The following is a 15990-nucleotide window of genomic DNA, read 5'->3' as shown; positions in this document are numbered from 1 at the left end:
AATGACGCAGTGCACAGGGGTACTGTCCTGTTTGGGCAGGCAAGGGCTTACCTCCACCCAAGTTGGACAGCTGGAAGAGAGGACCGTTGGGACCACTTCAGTCTACCACCTGTGATGCAGGATCCACACAGCTCAGCGGGAGAGGGGATCCATGTATTGCAGTTGGTGCCTGCAGATGCAGGGGAGTGACTCCTTCCCTCCTAGGGAGATTCCTTTTTCTCTTGCTGGTGCAGGCTGGAGACAGGCTGTTCTCAGAGGATGCACGACTGGGGAAATGTTGCAGTTGCTGAAGGAGCCGTGGATACAATGTTGCAGGAGGCATCTTGCTTCTTTGTTGCAGCTTGTCTGGTCCTGGAGTGTCCAGATGCAGCTCCTTTGGTCAGAAGGTGAAGTGGAGGTTGCAGAGAATCCTGCTGGAATCTTGCAAACCAAATCTGAGGAACCACCCAAGAGAGAGACCCTGAATAGCCGTGATAGGGGGATTGCTCACCTAGCTTTGTGACCACCTATCAGGAGGGGGTTCTGACGTCACCTGCTGGCACTGGCCACTCAGAAGCTTCCAGAGTTCCTTGCCAACCTTGAGTCAAAGATAGCAAAACCCAGGAACCCTCTGGAGGAGCTCCGAGCACCACCCCTGGGGTGGTGATGGACAAGGGAGTGGTCACGCCCCTTTTCTTTGTCCTGTTTCGCACCAGAGCAGGGACTGGGAGTCCCTGAACTGGTGTAGACTGGTTTATGCAAGGAGGGCACCAAATGTTCCCTTAAAAGCATTGCCAGTGGGTTTGGGAGGCAACCCCTCCCAAGCCTGTAACACCTATTTCCACAGGGAGAGGGTGTAACATCCCTCTCCCAAAGTAAATCCTTTCTTCTGCCTTCCTGGGCTTGAGGGTTGAAACCTGTCTGTGAGGTGGCAGCAGCTTTGGCTGCCTGGATAACATCAGAAGGCTGTAATGGCCACACTGGGGGTCCTCTAAGGGGCCTCCAGAGTGCATGGGAACATACAACCAATGCTTGCAAAGGTATTGTGGTATGATTCCAACATGTTTGATACCTAACATGCCTATGTTCGGAGTTACCATTATGTGGTTGGACATAGATAGTGACCTATGTCCAGTAAACGTGTAAAATAGCATCCCCGCACTCACGAAGTCCGGGAAAATGGGCCTGGAGTTCGTGGGGGCACCTCTGCTAGTGCAGTGGTGCCCTCACACACAGGTACTTTGCACACTGTGCTCTGGGCTAAAAGGCCTGCCATAAGGGTGAATTATAAGTGACCTGGTGCAGTGAAAAGTGGCATTTAAAGGGTGCTTGCACATTTTCACGCAGACTGCAATGGCAGTCCTGCAGAATCCTTTGCTATGGCTCCCTATTGGAGGCAAAAGATATGCTGCAGCCCATAGGGATCCCTTGGAACCCCAATGCCATGGGCACCTAGGTACCATATACTAGGGGCTTACATGCAGGTGTCATTATGCTAATTGTGGGGTAAAAATAGTTCTAGCAACCAAGTTTAAAGGAGAGAGCATAATCACAGGGGTGCTGGCTAGCAAGATTCCAGTGAACACAGTCAAACACACTGACAAACAGTCCAAAAGTATGGGTAACCAAGCTAGAAAGAGGTTATTTTACTACAACATCTGTCTTTTTCATGGCAGATCAAGTAGATAATCATATTGAAATCAGACATCCTGAGTGCTGGCACATGGCACAAACTCTCTTTCAGTTTCTTAAATGATTCAAAACACTTCTCATCAAATGGTACTAAATCTTGAACATATTAACATGTCAGCCTCACTAAAAGCTTTGCAATCTGGGACAAATTTAGGAATCCATTGCCTACATTAACCAACAATTCCCAGAAACATCTGAACCTTTCTCTAGGTGGTCGGGGGATTCAATTTCAGGATAGCAGAAACGTGTTCTTTTGAGACTATTCACATACCTTTTTTCAATAGTGTCCAAGACAAATAACTTCTTTCTCACAATACTGCATCTTTGCCAGGGAGACTTTATGCACATTTTCTGCAAAATGATTCAACAATGCAATGGTATCAGGCTTACAATCCTCCTTCCTCTTAGATGCCAACAACACGTCATCTACATATTGCACTAGAAGTGAATTACATGACAATTTCAAACTCTCCAGATCTTTCTTTAGAATCTGGGAGAAAATCAAAGGGGTCTTTGTATGTCCTTGTTGGATTCTACACCGCACAAGTACCTTAATCATGAAGTGAAATACAAAAAGAAACCATGAATCCTCATGCAATGGGACTGAAAAGAACTCTTAGCACCAGTCAGTGACGGTGTACCATTCAGCCCCTGCAGAAATTTGGAACAAGATCACTGCTGGGTTCGGTACCACAGGACAACAAGGACGCATTGCTTTTTAATCTTTCAAAGGTCTTGCACAATTTTCCATTTTCTTGCTTCTTTACAGGAGAATTACATGGACTATCAAGAACCTCTTGCAGGGTTCCGCACCTGTCTGCTTTTAACTGGCACATCTGCTGAAACCAGATTTACAATTCTAATCCCTACAAGTTGAAGTTCTTTTCCCAAGAGAGGTAGGTTTGGAACTTCCACAGAATGACCTTTAGAATGTGTAGCCCACCTTATCAACTAGAAATGAAACAGGATGGCCATTGACTTCTCCGTCAATATCTGACCTTTTTTAAGCTACCTCCAAGACTGCTCCCAGAAAGCAATCTTTCCCCCTGTCCTGCACTGTCATTGTGAACTGGTGCCCACCATCTCATCAAAGAAGATCATAGCATTCTGCAAATAACCCAGGTTATATGGTATTTTATTTATCATGTTCTGCCACATTACTGGGGCTGTATATTGGCATTCAAAACGTGTTCTGTCCCATATTCTGCATATTTAACATTGCATTGTTTTTCTGTACTGCCAGTGGCATGTCTTGAATTCTTTCTAAATTCTGTCTATATTCCTTCTTCCAGTGCCCAATCAATACACAGAAATGACAAACCGTAGTCATTTTGAACATCTTAAAGTTCCCAATCATACCATTTATCTTGTCACTTTGCACCATCTGATTCATGCCATTCATTCCATTCATCCGATTCTCAATTCTCACAAAATGTGTATTTGGACCCATCTGTCCCCTTTTAAATTGCTTTGCCTGGTCAATCATTTGTTTTCCTTCTACTTCTTGTGTTTCGTTTCCAAATAATCACTACTGTTCTTTGCAAATTTAAAAATGTCATCAATGCCTTTAGTAGACCAACATAATTCACTCTGCTGACTGTGATTGGTAATCTCTGACTTCAACCCGTCCTCGAATGCAGAAATGAAAACCCCAACGCTCTGGGTTTCCGACTCTACTATACTTCTCTAATATCTGCATCAACATCTCTTTAGGCTCTTGTGTTGTTCTCAAAATCTTTCCCAATTTAGATAACTTTCCAAAGTTTGTTTTTTCAAATACTCAATTACTACCTTATATTTCTTGGCTATATCTGGTGATGGTGCATTGTTAGGACCCAATATAGGCGGTTGCAGTGTTAGCCAATCTTCAACCAACTCACATTTCCACCGAAAGTCCCTTGGAACAACAATATCAAACAACAAATTCAAATCTGTCCACAACATTAAAGAAAGACACATTAATGTCTGCACCTCATCATGCTGGATCTTCTCTTAACATTGGAAAATTATGCATAAAGGCACACAAATCAACAGTATGTCAATAGTCTGCTCAATTATCCATTGTGCTGAAGCTAAATTCTATTGTCAGGATTCCCATACAGACTTCTATTGGTGGTGGTTCTATTACCACTGTCTCTGTAACTTGTTCTATGCCACTTGTACTAGGCACCAGCACAGTAACTGAAGTGTCTAACTGGGCACTGAGTACAACTCCAATAAGAGCTTGCCCTGCTGCCATATCTCCCCCTCTACCAACACCAAAAGTAGTCTGGGTCAGTGCTACCTCTTGACCTGTTTACGGAGGAGGATCAAAATCAGGAACTCACTAACAAAAATTGTCATAATCTTCGTATGATTCTCCAAAATATTTCTTCTGTTTTGACTTCTATGTTTTGCCCTTCTATGTTTCTTTAACTATAGCAGGAAATGCCCTGACCTTCTCTGTTTAACTCACTCTCCATGGCTTCTCCTCACTGTTCATTATGGCCCTGTTGATGATTTCTTAATAAATATTTCCTCCTCTCTCTTTTTTTCAGTTGCCATGCAATCCCATTTATTGCGTCTTCTAACTGTGTAGTTCTCGGCACCGGACACATGTTGTACATTGCCTGTCTCAAGAATTCTACTTTTTAAAATTTAATTGTACCCTCCAATAGAAACTGTAATTTCTCATTGTGTGCTGTTTATTACTTCCATTCCAGAATCCAAACAATTAAAAAATACCTAACATCTTCCATTCACTTCAAATGCTGATGTGTCGTTTTTGGCACTTTCTACCCCTTCTTAAGTTTCTCTTCTTTCTGAGATTTAAGCTTAGTAAATACTCCTCCCATATTTGCAATTATTCATACTCACATCAATGTAAACAGCCAAAACAATGCTAAAACAAAATTATTGAACAACAACCAGTAGCAGCGTGGCTCTGTCAAAGGTCAATCTGTCACAGAACAACTACGCTGAATAACAACCTATCAGAGCACAGGTAGTTGTGGTGAATCGCCAATCCCGGCATTGCTTCCTGGCTGAACAGACAATCAAAGCGAGGTTTCTCTTTGACCAGGAAAACAACTACAGAGACATAATAAACCTTAACAATCAATAAACCTCTTGAAAGGAAAATTAAGTCAATATTTCACAGGACCCAGTACTTTTCAATCAAGAAACTCAATTCTGAATGAACAAAGGAAATTGAGTACCAGACATAAAATATGCGATTCTCAAAACAGCCCAAAAACTCTCACTAGGCAAATGCCTGACTAGCAGAATTCTACCTTGTGAGTTAATGTACTGAACCCCATGCAGTTAGGATAAGTACAGTAACCCAAAGTAGTCTCTCAACTTGAAAAAGAAAAACTTTTAATCAGGTCGCTATCCATTTGTAAGCTGTGCCTCACTCTACACACCACAGTACAGACAAAGTAACACTATCTCAAGATCTTAGATTATCAATGAAATCCGATAACCAACTTAACCTTCTCCAAATATCGTCAAATGGGTTCACAAATACAAATAATACATCAAACAGTAACCAACCCACCAATCAAAGTCACAATCCAACTCACCACAGAAGCAGACATCCATCCTCACAGACCACAGCCAGAAAATGTGCGAGGGAGAGTAAGGAATGGAATAAACAAAGTCACACATGATTGTAGATGAAAAATAGACTAGAGCCCTGTTAACAGAAACAGACTAGAGCCACTGGAACATCCAGCGCTCTGGTCAAATGCTATTAGCCTAGAAAAAAGTAATCCCTAAGCACATGCTACATAGGCACAAGTGGAAGGGTACAAGTACTAGGGCCATGCTCCAGGGGAGTGTACAACTGTGGAAAAGGTGAGATTCCACAAAGAAATATAGAAGTATATACTAATACAAGAGGTCTCGAATGCTCGACCTAAAAGGAAAACCCTAGGTAACAACTAGGCTGACCAACATATTAATCCCCGCTCTGTGCCATTGTACTTGTGATAGACATTTAAGGAAATCATGCGTATCAGCACAGCCCTAAGTAACGTGTTTAAGTCAGGATGCACTGAGTCAGCTCACGCCAGGAATAGGACACTTGTCCTCCGAGGAGAGGGAAGTCAGTCTAGCACTCCGTGTTAGTGGCTTCATCATCATTTAGGGTTGGGTCCTGTAACTGTGGGATGTCAGGATCATCTATATGTAAGTCAGCTATTACAGCATCCTAGCTTTAGGCAATTGGGTGCTTGTGCAGTCCCATGGTGGGGGAGGAGTGCACAGGTAGAATAGCTGGAGAATTCTACACTGGCTCCAGGGACAGTTGGATTGTCGTGGTATCCCCTAGTTGCAGTGCTGACAGCCATCTTGCGACTCATCGTAGTTGAGATGCTAAGTAGTATTGTTTGTAATCGGGCACTGCCAGCCCCCCTTGGGGTATGGATTTGTAGAGCTTATGAAGTGCCACGCGAAGTCTGGCGCGATACCTTATGAAGTTTATGATTGTTCCTCCAAAGGAGTGAAAAAAGGAAACAGGAGAGTCAGGTTAGCAAAATAATACAGCGAACAGGGGAGCGCCAATATCTTTAGTAGAGCTACCGGCCAGGCACTGACAATGACGGAGTCCGCCAAACCATCATCTGGGATCACAGGGACATGACAGCATGTGTCAAGTTGCCATCAGATAGGTCCACCCACAAGTGATAGATTTGTATGCCCAGATATTTGAATGTTTAGTTGCCACCGCAGGAAGGGACAAGTCTGGAGATCTGCGTATGAGGGGAGAGTGGGAACAGACATGATTTTGCCCAATTAACCCCTAATCCAGAGAGGGCAGCAATGTGGTGAAAGATGCTAGGGATCGATTTAGGAATAGACGATAGATACATCTCTCAAATAAATGAGGAAGTCGTCAGTGTAGAGGGACACCAAGTGGACTCTGTCTCCTAGTGGGATGCCCCAGACTCTGCCCAATTCACAGAGCTGCACCACTAGAGGCTCCACTGCCAGGCATAAAAGTAGAGGTGACAGTGGGCATCCCTGACGCGTGCCTCTCTCTATGGTAATGGACTCAGAGACCAGGGAGCCGGCCTGAACTCGGGATGATGGAAGTGTGTAGAGTAGTCGAACAAGCCTTAAAAAGCGATTGCCATATTGTGGCAGCAATGCAAATAAATACTACCAGGAGTCAAATGCTCGTTCAAGGACAAGGCAGCCAGCATTAGGTCACTACAATGGGGCACTGCATAGTTTACAAAACAATTGCTGCAGATTAAATGAGGTATTTCGAGCTGGAACAAATCTGTTCTGGTCCGAATGCACCAGTTTCTAAACCAGTGGGGACAGGCAGTCTCCTAATATCTTTGTCAATATTTTAAAGTCCGTATTTAGGAGGCCAATGGGCGATACAAGCTTAATTCTGTGGGGTCCCTATTTGATTTAGGTAAAGAAACTAGGACTATCTCACGGAGGGAGGGTGGAAGACAAGACATATCTAGTGCCTCTGCATAAAGCTACTGCAATCGAGGTATGAGATGTGTGGCATTAGCTTTATAAAATTCTGCAGGCAGCCCATCTGGGCCTGGAGTCTTACCAGGCGCCAATGCTCATATGGCCTTTCATATTTCAAGTGTAGTAATGAGACTATCTCGTTCTTCACGTTGGTCCCTCGTCATGGGTGGAAGGGGTGTTGTGGCTAAAAAAGAGGCAACATCCTCCATCATAGTACTGGTAGCCGAGCGGTATAAGGAGGTGTAATGATATGTTAGTTCATGATGAATATCATGCTGTGTATACAGTAAAGATCCAGACGTTGATTGCAGCGCCACTATCGGGTTACTCAGCCTGTCTTGGCGAATCAACCATGCAAGGAGAGAGCCAGCTTTCTCAGCGGCTGCATGTGCTTTGGCTGAGTGGGCAGCATAGTTATGACAACGTAAGCGTTCAAGAAGGGTGAGGTGCTCACCTTTAGCCTCCCTTAGTTTGTGACTGTCTGACGGGTTGACTGTTGCTGCCTTCTCCAGCCGCATCAATCGCCTCTCTATGCATGTGACGTCAGTGTCTAGTTTTCGGCGTACGTTCCTACGAACCCCCATGCAGTGTCCAGGCAATGTCACCTTAAACGCCTCCCATTCAGTGGACCTCATTGTTGTGGTGTCAGCATTATTATCAAAGTACCCTGTGATAGCTGCAGTGACAGATTCATGTAAAGTTGGGTCCCCTAGTGCTGCTGGTTGTAAACACAATATCGAGATCAGGGGGTGCATGCGTCTCAGGCGAATTGGAGGTTTGGGGGATTGTGTTCTGAGTGGGTGCGACCCCAGTAATCTATGCTGAACAGGCAGGGAGCAATATTCGGTGTGTCCACTAGTCTATCAATCCTCACATGTAAGGAATGAGGAGCTGAATAAAAGGAGTACGCCCTAAAGTTTACATTACGATGTCTCCAGAGATCAAGCAGGCCCCAATGCTGCAGCCAATTGTTAAGGACCTCTTCATTGGAAGAGACGGTGGTGCGCGGCAGTAGAGGAAATGATCTATAGAGCATCATGTCAAGCACACAATTGAAATTGCCCCCTAATATCCAAGACAGTTTACACCATCCTGGGAGGACTCAGTACAGGGCTTGCAAGAATGCCTTTTGGTCAGTGTTGGGGGCGTATATACTTCCAAAGAGGACATGACGACCATACAGTTTGCCTTTTGCCAGAACATACTGCTCTCTGGGTCCGTAACCATCTCATCTGCTGTAAATGGAGTGTCTGATTTAACCCAAAGGAGTTCCCCGCGGGTGTAAGAGTAGTCAGTGGTATATACCTGGCCTCTCCATCGTCTCTTCAATCTAGTGGCTTCTCGGCTTGTGAGATGCAATTCGTGTAGGAAGGCAATTTTTATACAATGTTTACGGAGGTAGGAGTAGATTGCATACCTTCGGCTAGGAGTGTGGATACCACATACATTCCATGTTAGTATTTTAATGGGGATCATATTTATGGCGAGGAGTGGGGGAAAGATAGCCCTGAGGTGGTGATGTCACCATCATAGTTCCACGGTAAGGGATAAGCGCAGCATCACTAGGGGTAGAAGTAGGTAAGGCATGTAACGCTTACAATAACATAATGTAACATGACCAAAAATTGAATAAGTGCGAGTACCAACTGGGTACCTGCCCAAAATAGTCAGCAACTGTCTCATAGATATACCATGAAGTTCCCACACGCATGGGGAGTGGGGATAGTAGCATGATAGGCTGTACCCGTTCAGCTCATAGATGCAACAGAATGATAATATAACAGTAATATGTAATATCAGCTGGACATTATTGATTCCGACATGAGCATGCCATGGCTCTCTGGTCTAGGGTAATCGTTGGTCCCCAGAGTTACGAAGTCAAAGGGGGGAGGGGTGCAGTAGCATATATGTGCAGCATCACATTACTGTACATGAGGATTTTGCTCAGAAATCAGAAACCCAAGCGAGTTATATGATATTATCAGCAGTTTGTGGGGTAACTTTCGGCAGGAGCTCCATATCGGCACTTGAGGGCAAAGTGGCAATAGAGCTTTTGTCTTTGGAAGAGTAGGGCAGTTCATTCTCTGAACCTGAGAACTCCCCCACATCCACTAGCGTGGCAACATGTTGCAGTTCCTGACGCCGCTCCTCAATAATTTGTTCCAGGCCGGGGCAGACCAGGACGCTAGCAGCTGGCCCGCACCAGTCCAACGTCGCAGCTGGTGGTTGCCTCTGAACCTTTGATGCATCTGGCTGAGATGGGCCTGAAGTGTATGGGCAGTGCAAATCCAGCCATGGCCAGGTGCTTTCAGCAGTTCCAAAGAAGTGCGTGGTGGTGCCATTGACCTCACATAGGTGCACCGGGAACAGTAGCGAGTATTTCACTTTCAGTTCACGGAGTCACTTCTTTACCGCCATTTAAGAGCTGTGTTGTTTTTGGACCATAATGGTATAGTCTAGAAAAACATAATGCAGGCATTGTCTGTTTTAATCTTTGGGATCTTCCTGGTTTTGTGCAATATTGACTCTCTGTCCCAATAGTGCAGCAGTTTTATTATCAGGGGTGGATCAGGGAGAAGTTTCCTGGTTGGCATTTGACGTGCCCTTTTAATGGAGAAGTATTGTGTTAGAGCACCTGTAGGGAGCAGTTCTCACAGCTACTGTTCCATGAACCATACAGCGTCTTGGCCCTCTTTATTTTTGGGGAGCCCCACCACGCATATATTATTCCTTCTCAATCTACCATCTGCGTATTCAGCTCTGCGTTCCAGTGTGTAAACGCGCTCCCGCAGTGACCTCAGAGACAATGTTAGTTCCTTTGTGTGTGGCTGGAGGTCATTGAGAGTCTGTTCTGCCAGGGCAACTCGATCTGCAAGCTTGTGGTGATCTGCATGTCAGAGTGTGACGTCCGAATCAACACTGTCTATCTTGCCCTCCGATGATGTGCGTGATCGTTCTGTTATGGCCAGGACTGTATCCAACTTATCTTCTACGGATTTTGGAGGGCTGTGATGCTTCAAAGACCACATGTCCATCCCAGATGCGGGAGAGGTTGGTGCAGGGCACGACAAAGTGCTACGAGTAGGGGTCCACGTACGACCCATAATCTGCAGTCATCTATCGGGGAGGGCCCGGTCGCCTGTGCTTATAGTTAGCCCCCAGGAGTATGCAGGTGAATGGTAGTAGGGCAAGCACCCAAGTTGCTAGCGATGATTAGATGCCAGCGGGGGGGGTCAGCTCCACCGCTCACTGAGTTCGCAGGCCGTGAATGAGGGCCAGGCTGCCTTCGTCAGGGGCTGGCAAGCCAGGGGCGCAGATAATGCAGCACCCCAACAGTGCCCCGGCCCAGCGTCTCCCCGACTCTCCCCTATGAGCCACTCTCTACCCGGGCAGTTGCTCCATCGTGGTTTGCCTGGAGATACCAATGTCCAGGAACTTCCACAGGCAGCTGAACTTAAAAGTCAGCCCAGCGCTATACAACCAGCAAGTCCCAGGTGACCGCACTGGTCCTGTGTCCCTGGCACCGGGACTGCCGCCAATGCGGCGATCACCCCCCTGGCCAGGGCAAGCAGGGTGTCCAGGGTCTGGGGTTTCATCCGCAGTCAGGGTCAGCTGGCTCCCAATGTCGTAGATTCAGTGTGATCCCAGGGTCTCTTCATTTATGGCCTCAAAGTGACAGGAAGACAATGCACTGCCTGACCCCGCTGGGTGGTGCCGCGGCAGGCTAAGCACCCGTGAGCCTTCGAGGCAAACCTGTACCCCAGACGGGAGTGGTGATCACTCCAACTCCAGTGAGAGCGTTAGGCCAGAGTGCAGCAGCCTGCACCTGGGTCTGACATAGCACCCGAGCTTCTTCACTGGTTCTGCAGCAGCAGCATGGCGTGGGGCGACACCCCCAGTGCAACTCAGCGTTTCTATGCGTTGGTAGACCCCGGGGCCCTGCAGCAGTGTCACAGGGTCAGGCAGCACCGCATGCCCCGTCTCACCTTCACCCAGTAGATCATATGGTGGGTTCCTGTAGCAGGCGATGGGGTATGCTTGCTCTGTAGCCATACCCGTTCACCTCCAGCTGGGTAGGGTGCTCCTGATGGGCCCGGCCTTGCTGTTCCTCCGGCAACTGGCCGCGCCCGGCCTCAAGTCTCCACTGCTGTGCGTTAGAGGGGTGAAATAAGGGCATCATTGGCTATGCCAGCATCAGGAGAATATGACTCTGATTGTTGCAACAACTGATGGCTGATTTTGATAGGATTAATGGTGAATAACGGGTTTGTGCGAGCGAAGCCAGGCAGCTTGCGTCCGCCATCTTGGCTTCATTCAGTAACCCACTTATTTATCACTATACCCTTTCACTGAACAGTTCATTGGTTTTGATAACAAAGAAATTGCACAAATCAGCATTACTATCACTAGTGTTAAACTAGCTTGCAGAATTCCCCCACTAATAATACTTAGCCATCCACCTACATTTTCAAAACCTTTACCTAATTTCTTTGTCCAGCACCCCACTGTTTCCCAGACACCTGGCCTTTCTAATGTTTCAATTTCACATGTCAGATTAGTTGTGTTAGTAATACATGAATCAATCTTTCTGCTATTATCAGGGACATAAATACAGCATTTTATAGCCCCAGTTACCTTACATACTCCACCCTCCTTCACTAAGAAAATATCTAAGGCAAGATGGTTCTGTATCACCTTTGCCCTCACTGCCAACATCTCTACATTCACCAGCTTATAAGACCCTGTTGTATCAATGGCAAGTCTATCTATGACACTAGACAATTGTCTAATCTTGATAATATTTTCAGCTCTCCACGTAGGTGGTGTAATAGCTCCTAAAATGTCCATGCCTATCTGCGCAAAATGTATCTTTGCTCTTCCCCAAACTATGCTCCTCTTTCGATTCTTCTACATGATAAACTAAATCCAAATAAAATGAACCCACCCAATTCTTTGACAAATTAAAATAGGCAGACTTCCCACGAGCATAATAAATTCCCCTCAACATAGGTTCCCATCTAGTCAGAAAGTCTCCACTAACCTCATAGGTTTTATCACATAGGCTTTCACCAACAAATTTCAACTTATCTCCTTCCATAGGACTGCACCTTACCACACACATTTCCCCTTCCTTTTCTCATTCCATTTTCAACCTAGGGTGTAAACTCAAAAACATATAGGGCCGCTGCCCGCCAAACTCTTCCTTCCATAAGGCCGCCTGTGCGGCCTGAACCCCGCCAGGCCTGCAGTGAACAGGGCCTTAACAATCCAGCCGGCTCCTGGCAGAGCCGGCTGCAATGTGGTGGTGCGGCAGGTGCAGTAACACCTGTCACGCATTCCACTGCCCGTAATTAGGGCATTGGAATGCACAACGGGGCTGTCCGTATGTGCCCCTGCAATGGCCATGCCAAGAGCATGGGCAGTGCAGGAGCCTCCAGGGGCCCCATGATGGCCCCATTCCTCAAGCCTTTCGCCATGGACAGGATGGCGGATCGGGACTCGTAAGCAGCGCTGCCCTGGCGGATTACAACCGCCGGGCTGGTGGTGTTGGCAGTTGGACTGTGGCGGCTCTGCCACTGTCATAATGTTGCGGTCCAACCACCACTTTGGCAGCGGTCCGACCATGACCATGACCGCCAGGGTCATAATGAGACCCAAAGGCTTCTCCTTCCTTGATTTCTTCTATTGCAATCTCATGCTCTTCTTGAGTCGCTATCAGCTTTATACCTCTCTCATAATATTCTAAGACAAAATCATGCAGTTCTTCATTTACTAAACATGAATGAACAGCACCTAAATTAGTCTCAGCACCAATTTGTACAATCTCTTTCAAATATGTACCATTTGTTTTCATACCAGGCCTCTTCCCCAGCTGACTTAGGAAGGAAAGTGCAGACAAAGCAATCAATAACACATATTGGGCCTGATTTTGACCCTGGCGGACGGCGGAGGCCGTCCGCCAAGGTACCACCGCTGAATGACCGCACCGCGATCAAAAGACCGCGGCGGCCATTTAGACATTTCCTCTGGGCCGGCGGACGCTCTCCAAAAGAGCGCCCGCCGGCCCAGAGGAAATGCCCCTGCAACGAGGACGCCGGCTCAGAATTGAGCCGGCGTAGTTGCAGGGATGCGACGGGTGCAGTTTGCACCCGTCGCGTATTTCAGTGTCTGCTTAGCAGACACTGAAATACTTTGCGGGGCCCTCTTACGGGGGCCCCTGCCGTGCCCATGCCATTGGCATGGGCACGGCAGGGGCCCCCAGGGGCCCCGCGGCACCCCCTACCGCCATCCTGTTCCTGGGGGGCGAACCGCCAGGAACAGGATGGCAGTAGGGGGTGTCAGAATCCCCCATGGCGGCGCAGCAAGCTGCGCCGCCATGGGGGATTCTAAGGGCAGCGGTAAACCGGCGGTCTCGGTTTGCCTCTTCTGACCGCGGCTGAACCGCCGCGGTCAGAATGCCCTGCAGGGCACCGCCGGCCTGTCGGCGGTGCTCCCGCCGACCCTGGCGGTCTTGTACCGCCGGGGTCAGAATCACCCCCATTATGTTCACGTATTCTCGAATCATTCTTGTAAATACCTAATTCATAAAATCTTTAACCAATTGCTTATCATGTACTGGTCTTCCTAATTATATAATTATTCACATTTTTTTCTAATTGCAACATCCTTAGCCGTGTTCTGAAATGCTTCCCACAGATGTCAATAAGCACACCAACAGGCCAACTAATATTGTTAGTATTATAGTTAATAAGGTCATTCCTAGAATTTTACAGATAGTGCTGTATCCCACCTTCATAACAGAGGCCAAAAACAAAACAAAAAGACAAAAATCTATTTATTCGTTATCTTCTTCTCTCAATGCATAAGCAAAGGGAAAAATCTAAACGAAGGTCCTAATTTTGACAATGGCGGTAAATGCCACCTACCGTCGCGGCTACACCAGCCAAAAGACCGTCGCCGCGGCTAACATCCATCCTCCATAATATGACCACAGCTGCATTTCCGCCACAAGAAGGGCAGAAATCCGGCTGTGGCCATGCTGGCGGATGGTGTTAAGGTGGCGCTGCTACCAGCAGCAGCGCCACGCCAGTAGACTGCCGCCAGCCGTATTATGTTAAATAATACAGCCTGGCAGTGTTCTGCTGGCAGGCGCTGCTGACGGTAGCAGCGGCCCATCCCGTCCTCTCCCGGAAGACCCCCTGGATGCAGGTAAGTCGGGTTTCTGACAGGGGAGTGGGGTGGGGGCGATGTGTGTGTGTGTTGAGGTGGGTGCATGAATGTGTGAATGTATGCATGAATTTGAGTGTGTAGTTTTGTTTGCATGTGTGTGTGTGTGCTTGTGTGAGAATGCGTGTATGAATGGAAATGTGAATGCGTGTCTGTGTGTCAGTTTGAATGTGTGTACGGATGTGTTCGTGAATGAATGGATGCATGCGTGTATGCCTGTGTGAGTGAGTGTGTGAATGCATGGTGTGTGCCTGCGAGTGTGTGTGTATGGGGGGAGGATTGGAAGGGAGGAACATGGATGGAGGTGGGCTGGGGGTTGTCTCCGAGGAGTGTTAGGGGTGGTGGGTGGGCCTCCACGCCACAAAAACTATGGCGGTAGGCAGGGTCATAATGCCGCCACCGGTACAGTAGAGGCTGCCGGATTGGATATTGTTATCTCTGACCTGGCGGCTGCTACCGCCATGGCGCTTGGGGTGCTATATTGGCTGGTTGGCTTCAGCCAATCTCCCAATGTCATAATGTGGTGGTATGTACGGCCAGCCTGTTGGCGGTACTACTGCCACATTTTCACTGACCGCTGGGGTCATAATGACCCCCTAAATGTATCAAGTTGATTTTCTTTGAAAATGTTCCGTCTGTTCGCCATTGTTATTTTTTCTAAAGCAAAACTCTGTTCTTATCAATATGTAAAACCAAAAATAGTAAATCAGTTCCATTAAACCACCTTATAGAAATTCTCTGCAACAGTCTTTTCAATTGTTTATCAACAATTCCATCTTGCCTTGAAATTTCATTAAAAACAAAAACAAAGTCGCTAATTTTGTCTCAAGGAGGTTCTTTCTGTGCTTCAGTTTCAGATTCTAGATCTTGATCATTCTCAAAAAAATCACGGCACCTGTTCAGTGGAGAGTAAACATCCTCGTCTGTCTCATCCTCTGAGATTGTAACAAATTAAAACCATTCTGGTGAAGCCTATTTCAGATTGGGAACTCTCTTTCTGGTCGATCCTTTACGAGTCAATACTTTGCTCATGTCAGATTCCCAAGCTGACTGCTTTTGTCTCTTTAAATCTGGCTCAAAATGCTTCAGCTTACAGGTTCTCTCTCTGAGGACTTTTTCAGCCCATATTTTCTTTGTGACAGCCTCTAGTTCTTGGCTACTCTCAGAACCTTTGCTCTCACTTGATCGTGCATATTGTTCAAGCTCTTTTGTCAGTTCTTCCACAGCAAATCTTCCTTTTCCAGTGGGGATCTTTTGAACTCTTGTTAAACCTGTCAGTCTTAGGGTGGTCTTACCCCCAACCTTTTGCCTATCTCCTCCATTGTTCTGACCTTGTTTTTGCTGGTATTAGGACTGTGTGCTATACCACTGCTAACCAGTGCTTGTGCTCCCTCCCCTAAACATGGTATCATTGGCTTATCCCCAATTGGCATATTTAATTTTCTCATACGTCCCTAGTAAAGTGCACTACATGTGCTCAAGACCTGTAAATTAAATGCTATTTGTTGGCCTGCAGCATGGATTGTGCACCGATGTAAGTAGCCATTTAACCATACCTCAGGCGAGCAATGTCAGAGCTTGTGTGTGCAGTTTTAAGGTGCCATGTCGACATGGCAA

This window comes from Pleurodeles waltl, chromosome 4_1 (assembly GCF_031143425.1).
Source record: "Pleurodeles waltl isolate 20211129_DDA chromosome 4_1, aPleWal1.hap1.20221129, whole genome shotgun sequence".
Lineage (NCBI taxonomy): Eukaryota > Metazoa > Chordata > Amphibia > Caudata > Salamandridae > Pleurodeles > Pleurodeles waltl.
Note: the sequence above shows the minus strand (reverse complement) of the source record.